The 7,206-nt window shown below is 39.1% G+C and overlaps 1 long non-coding RNA gene across 1 annotated transcript; it reads right to left on the reverse strand.

The window, feature by feature from the left end:
• Nucleotides 1-1,750: 1,750 nt before the first annotated feature.
• LOC125804019 (uncharacterized) lies at nucleotides 1,751-5,119 on the reverse strand. Its single transcript, XR_007440536.1, has 2 exons — nucleotides 4,469-5,119; nucleotides 1,751-3,376 (listed from the first exon to the last, which is right to left on the reverse strand). It is a non-coding gene; the product is annotated as an uncharacterized LOC125804019 (long non-coding RNA).
• Between the last annotated feature and the right edge of the window lie 2,087 nt (nucleotides 5,120-7,206).

The following is a 7,206-nucleotide window of genomic DNA, read 5'->3' on the forward strand; positions in this document are numbered from 1 at the left end:
TGTGGAAAGATTTAAAGCAGGGTTTGGTTATAAAAACATATCCCAAGCTTTGAGCATCCCAAGAATTACTGTACAATACATCATCCAAAAATAGAAAAAGTATTCTACAACTGCAAACCTACCAAAACATAGCCAACCACCAAAACTGACAGATTGAGCAAAGGGAGCACTGGTGAGAGAAGCAGCCAAGAGGCCCATGGTCACTCTGGAGGAGCTGCAGAAATCCACAGCTCCACAAATCTGGCCTTTAAATGGCCAAAACGCTATGTGTGGTGGAGATTTAACACTGCTCATCACGCTAAACACAGCATCCCCACTGTGAAACATGCTGTAAAGATACTTTTCTTCAGCAGGGACAGAAAAGCTGGTCAGAGTTAATGGGAAGATGGAGACTAAATACAGGGCAATCCTGAAAAAAAAAACCTGGTGGAGGCTGCAAAAGACTCGAGACTGGGAATGAGATTTACCTCCCAGTAAGACAATGACCCTAAACATACAGCCAGAGCTACAGTGGAATGGTTTATATCAAAGAATATTCATGTGTTAGAATGGCCCAGTCTTGAGCTCCTGTGGCAAGAAATGAAAATTGATGTTCACAGACGCTCTTCATCCAACCTGACTGTGTTTGAGCAATTTTACAAAGAAGAATCAGCAAAAATCCTACATACATAACTCAACATACTTGTAGCTGTAATTGCAGAGGAAGATGGCTCCACTTATTATTAATATTATTGACAAACTTTTCAGATTTCATTTAATTAAAATTTGGGAAAGCATGTGTCATTTTCATTTTACTTCATAAAATGAAGTATGTGATACTTCGTGTAGGTTTATCTGGTTCACAACCACAAAATACAAGTTTGTGGTTGTAAGGTGACAAAATGTGATCACTATGATTACCTTTGCAATCCATTGCAAATATTCTGAATAATGTCCTATAAATGTATGATTTTTGAGAAAGACTGCATGGCACAGTCTTTTATAGGGTAAAATGAAAAGTTCATTTATATTTATATTCATTTATAAGGTTCAATTACATATGAAAATTAATACGTCATTATCAAACAATGCATCCATCACTACCCAAGTGAAAATACAAAAGCATGCAGAAAGTGAGCTTCGCATAATATGTAGAAAAGTTTTTATGCAAAAACATTTTTGTAGAATCCCACTAAACAAAGAGACGTTGAAACGACGTCTTTTCTAGGTCATTTTTGCACGTCCAATTTTGGTCTCCTGAAGGTGCAGACTGTGACGCCAGACGACGTCTTTTTTCTGACGTCTTCTGCACGTCCAGTATTGACGTCCCCCAGACCTCCGGATAAGGGCTAATTCTAGTTTAAATTAAGTCGTTGTGGACGTCTTTTCTACGTGAAATTTACATGTATTCGTTTTTATAGACCAGCTACTTTGAGGCTCCCTGCATAACTGTAGTGCCATTTCAGACGGTGGCAACTGTTCCATTGTTCCAGCTTCAGCAGATCACTGGAAACGCATACAAAGCTAAGCCAAACAATTACTGGAACAGGTTCACAACCTTCTGGAACTAGTTATGCACGTTAGTTATACACAATATGCTTTACAAATAAATTGCATTTCAACCCTCTCACTTTTTCCAAAACATGTCAACCTGCAAAGAACCAGTAAAAGCAAGGGATAAATTAATTACCCCCATCTTACCACTGTTGACTTTAAATTGACCCTTTCTGTTTGGGGAAACATTAATATAATAATAAAAATAATGAGTAAATTTCATTTGGGGTTAATGCCTTTATTTTACATCAACATAACATACACCTTAGATTCACACCATAACAATTTCACTAAACATTTACCTTCCCTTAAAACTATTACAGCTTTACATTACACCTTCCCTTAACAATATTATACCTTCCCTCAACACTATTACACCTTTACATTACACCTTCCCTTAACAATATTATACCTTCCCTTAACACTATTACACCTTTAACATTACACCTTCCCTCAACACTATTACACCTTCCCTCAAAACTATTACACCTTCCCTCAAAACTATTACACCTTTAACATTACACCTTCCCTCAACACTATTACACCTTTACATTACACCAGGGGTCTCAAAGTACCGGCCCACGCGGTTTCATACGGCCCCTCACGGGTTAACAAAATAAACATACATCTGGCCCGCAATTCAATTTAATTATTTATGCTTTATTATGTTCGTTTTCATATTTTATCTTAACTTGTATTTTGGTGTGTGTGTGTGGTTTTTGTTTTTTTTTTGCTTACGCTGCGTTGCCTGCTTTAGTAGTCTTCAGTAGCCTTCAACAGTCTAACCTTGCTGCCGTGGTGTGTCCACTAAACTCCGTAGTTATAAACATCCTGAGGTTAGCAGCGCGCTAACTGACCTGTTTATAATGTAATCCCAGCAGTGCCTCCGTGACGCTGCTCTAAACTGCTGCTGTTAGCTGCTTGGGCTGAAAGATGAACTGTAGAGAGCTGTATTATCCGGTTAGTGGGGTTATTTTATTTCATACACAGAAGAACTTAAAAAATTTCAAAACGCTCCAGACAGGCTCAGCTGAGTCCTGTAGCCCGTGGCTGGGCTGTAGCTCTGACTAAGCAAAGACTGCGGGCTTGTGGTGCTGCAGCTCCAGCTCCGACTAGTGGTTGGATGAGGAACTGCTAAATCTGAGGAAATGCTAAATCTGTCACAGCTCACAATTTTTGATTTTATATTTATTAAGCCTTATTTCAGTATCAAACGTTTTGATCAAAGTTAATATAACTTGTACTTGATGTAATTTCTATTCACTTGAATAGTTTGGTTCTTGATTGATGGAGTTTTTGGATTTCATAACATGACAAATTAAAAGGATTTATGTTAATAGAGCAACAAGCAAACATTTTTCCATGCAACTGTAATATTTGGTTGAATAAATAGTATATTGAGAGTTATTTAACATTAAGGAGTAATTACATTCATTTTATTTTACATCTGGTTACATTTTCTTATATTTGTAAGTTACATCTGGCCCTCAGAGGACAGCCAATATGTCAATGTGGCCCTCGGCAAAAATTAGTTTGAGACCCCTGCATTACACCTTCCCTTAACAATATTATACCTTCCCTTAACACTATTACACCTTTAACATTACCCCTTCCCTCAACACTATTACACCTTCCCTCAACACTATCACACCTTTAACATTACACCTTCCCTCAACACTATCACACCTTTCCACTACACCTTCCCTTAACATCATTATACTTTCATTAAGATTCTAGGTCCTGAGAGACAGCGGTGTGTCCTCCACGTCTTTGTGGTGCATGTTTGAGATGCTCCGAAGTATGAAGTCCTCGGTGGCTGTCCCGTCACATTTCATGACTCCATCTGCACAAGTAGAAAAAGACAAATTAGAAATCTCAGAAAATGTTGAAGATGGCCATTTATTTTTGTCCCACAACAAACTATTTTAAATTGCCTTATTTATGTAATATTCACATAAACTTACTTCTTCACACTATGGCTTAGCTAACGCTAAGCTAACGGCGGGAATACACATTTAACACCTGACGAGAATTATCGTGCCGTTTTAATTCTCACACATCATATTAAGCTATTTTAATAAATTTTTTCCCACAACAAACTATTTTAAATTGCCTTATTTATGTAATATTCACATAAACTTACTTCTTCATGCTATGGCTTAGCTAATGCTAAGCTAACGATAAGCTAACGCTAAGCTAAAGGCGGGAATACACATTTAACACCTGACGAGAATTATCGTGCCGTTTTAATTCTCACACATCATATTAAGCTATTTTAATATTTTTTTCCCCACAACAAACTATTTTAAATTGCCTTATTTATGTAATATTAACATAAACTTACTTCTTCATGCTATGGCTTAGCTAACGCTAAGCTAAAGGCGGGAATACACATTTAACACCTGACCAGAATTATCGTGCCGTTTTAATTCTCACACATCATATTAAGCTATTTTAATAAATGTTTTCCCACAACAAACTATTTTAAATTGCCTTATTTATGTAATATTAACATAAACTTACTTCTTCAGGCTATTCAAAATGCACTTGATATTGCCCCCAGTTGCCTAGGTTAATTGTGGGTCACAAACTTATATAACTTAACGCTAGCTTAGCGAATTTAGCCAAAGACGGTTCTTTGATTTAGCTTAGATTGGCTTATCAGCCTAGCTCTGGTTAGTGCATTGACTTAATGACCGGACAATGCTTCTACGTTAAAGCTTCGGTTACAGTAAATATTATTTGCATTACGGTCGTTCTCAAAAGTAATTCCAATTCCATTTTAACTATGGCCACTGTTTAGCTATCGTTAGCTAGCTAGCTAGTTAGCTAACTGCCTGGGAAGAGAGGCAACGCCAGCAGGTTCAGGTTAAGACCACAGAGCTAAAACAACTAACACTACAAATACATTAACTTATTATACATATCGTCTTACCTTATAGCTTGGCAGCTGAGTCCGGTCCGGAGCGGAGCTGAGCTGAGCGAGCTGAACTGAATGAGCTGAGCTGAGCTGAGCTACTGCAGCAGCCAAAAAATGTTTAGCGTGTTTTGCCTCGGCATATCAGAGTGGAGTTTATGATGACGTGCGGTCTCAGCAAATCAGAGTGGCGTTGACTGGTTGAAATCAACTTAACAATTTTCCACATAAATTGCATTTCCAAATAAAAATAAAAACATACGTAAATAAATACCTACATTCGTTAATTAATTAAATAGATAAAAAATATAATACTCAAATAAATAATTAGAAATAAATGATGCTTAATCATAAATAATCTATATTCATAGTGATTAACAATATTGATAACAACAATTTTGACATACATTTAAAAATAAATATATTCTTAAATAATGTTAATTTCCTGCACCTGTATTAGACGTCCCCATGACGTCCAAAAAAGTGACCTAGTCCGACGTTCAAATGTTTAACTGCATATTGACGTCCAAGTGGGGTCATAGTTAGACGTCCAAATAGCGGACCTAGTTTGCACGTCGTGTAGACGTACAGAATTGGTCTTGGACCGACCGACGCAATATAGACATGATCTGCACGTCCATAAGACGTCTAATGTTTAGTGGGATATTTTCACATTCCCATGACACTGACATTTCTATAGATTCAGTATGGAGATTATTTTTATTTTCAATCTTAAAAATATCTTACAGTGAGCGCTTGCCAGTGCACCCTCTGAAGTGGTTAGAACAGTGTTTCTCAACCAGGGTGCCGTCTGGCTTCATCGGGGGTGCCGTCAAAATATTGCGCCTCACGTGCATATTTCCTTTCCAGAGTCAGCTCGTGTCGGGGTGTGTCCCAATTCACAGGCAGCATACTCTGAAGGACGCGACCCACAGAGGCGGTGTATTACTGCGCAGCTGTGACGCAATCTGTCTTCGAATACAGCCTCTGAAGGATGCAGCCCCTAAATTGGGACACACTGTAAAGTTTTTGTAGTACTGCGCCAGCACCCCCCACCCCCCTCTTTCACCTGAAGTACTGCGCCAGCACCCCCCCCCCGGTTTTCACGTGAAGTACTGCGCCAGCACACCCCCCCCCGCCCCACCCCCCCCCCCCCCCCCGGTAAACTGGGGTGCCGTGACATCTCGCATATATTTAAAGGGTGTCGTGACAGAAAAAAGGTTGAGAAACGCTGGGTTAGAATGTACAAACAACTTCTGTAAAGTTGTGCTATTATAGTGCTTTTATAGCTGTAGCCGGTACTACGCTATCTTTAGCACAAGGCTGAGCCAAATCAGTGAAAAGCGTTACCAGGCTGAAGTTACGGCTTGGTGTTGTGCTGCGTGCGCACTGTGCTGTGAGGATAGTTAGTGCACACTAGAGAGAGTACAAGGGTCCTAAATCAAAACATAGACGACAACTGACCTTGGCTGAGCTGCAGCTCCAGAGCTCTGGAAGTAAACAAGGAAAATGCTGTTGTGCTCCCTAAAAAATGCAATGTTTTTTCAACTGATAACACAAAATACTTCACTCAGGGTTCTTGCACCATTTTAAAAGTTACATTTAATGCTTTTCAAACTTTTTAAGACCTCAGTAAATATATAGTCATCATTTCTTTGGTAGAAAACAATTTATTGTATTGGGAATCAAAACTTAACGTTTCCCATTTGTTTACAATTTTTTTTTTGTTCCATTGTAAAGCAGAACAGAGCCAAAGTAAGATATGTAAGTTGCATTATGTTAAACCATGGGAAACATAAAGAATCAGAGACTGAAAAAAAAGATGGACGCCGTGTCACCGTTGCCATTCATTCAATGAAAATGAAGCCAAAATCTTCCTCCATGTTAGCGATCCTGAAACCCGCGTCTGCGCAGTAGAGACCAGAGGAGGGAGAAAGACTGTGGAGAGACAGACTACTCATTTAAATAACCCCGCCCCTGAGGGCTGCCTCCACAGAGTTTACACAGTCTGTGGTCCCACCCATACAGTCATTGGTCCCACCCCGGCTAGGTGTAACCCAGCCCTTTTACAATAACCACACCTTTTTTGAATAGAGCTGAATAACGTTTTAAAAACCGAATTCTGTGGGGATATAAAAATCTGACAATATAAGCAGAGGTTACACTAGCTGTTACATTTAAATAAAGGAGGTAGAATTACAGTATATTAGAAAGAAACGTGATTGAAAGTTGTCCGTTTTTCCATTGAAACCTATGGGGATAGGTGGGGTTACACAGCTTTCTGAAACCGAACAGCAGGGGGGGGCCGACCTGTGGGGGCTTCACTTTTGAGAGACCATGCTCTGTCCAGCTTTACACAGTATGTAAAGAATAATGAAAGAAAGCTCAACGCTAATGTTAGTATGTTAGCATGTTACCTAGCTCGACGCTAATGTTAGTATGTTAGTTAGTTCACTACTAATGTTAGCATGTTAGCTAGCCCACTGCTAATGTTACTTTGCTTGCCGCTAATGTTAGCTAGCTCACACTTAGGTTAGTATTCTACCTACCTTGCCGCTAATGTTAGTATGTTAGCTAGCTTACTGCTAATGTTAACTAGCTCATGCTAATGTTAGTATGTCAGCTAGCTTGCTGCTAATGTTAGCTAGCTCACCACTAATGTCTGTATGTTAGCTAGCTCACTGCTAGTGTTAGCTAGCTTGCCACTAATGTTAGTATGTTAGCTAACTCGCCACTAATATTAGCTAGCTCACCAC

The sequence above is a fragment of the Astyanax mexicanus genome, chromosome 1 (assembly GCF_023375975.1).
Source record: "Astyanax mexicanus isolate ESR-SI-001 chromosome 1, AstMex3_surface, whole genome shotgun sequence".
Taxonomy (NCBI): Eukaryota; Metazoa; Chordata; class Actinopteri; order Characiformes; family Acestrorhamphidae; genus Astyanax; species Astyanax mexicanus.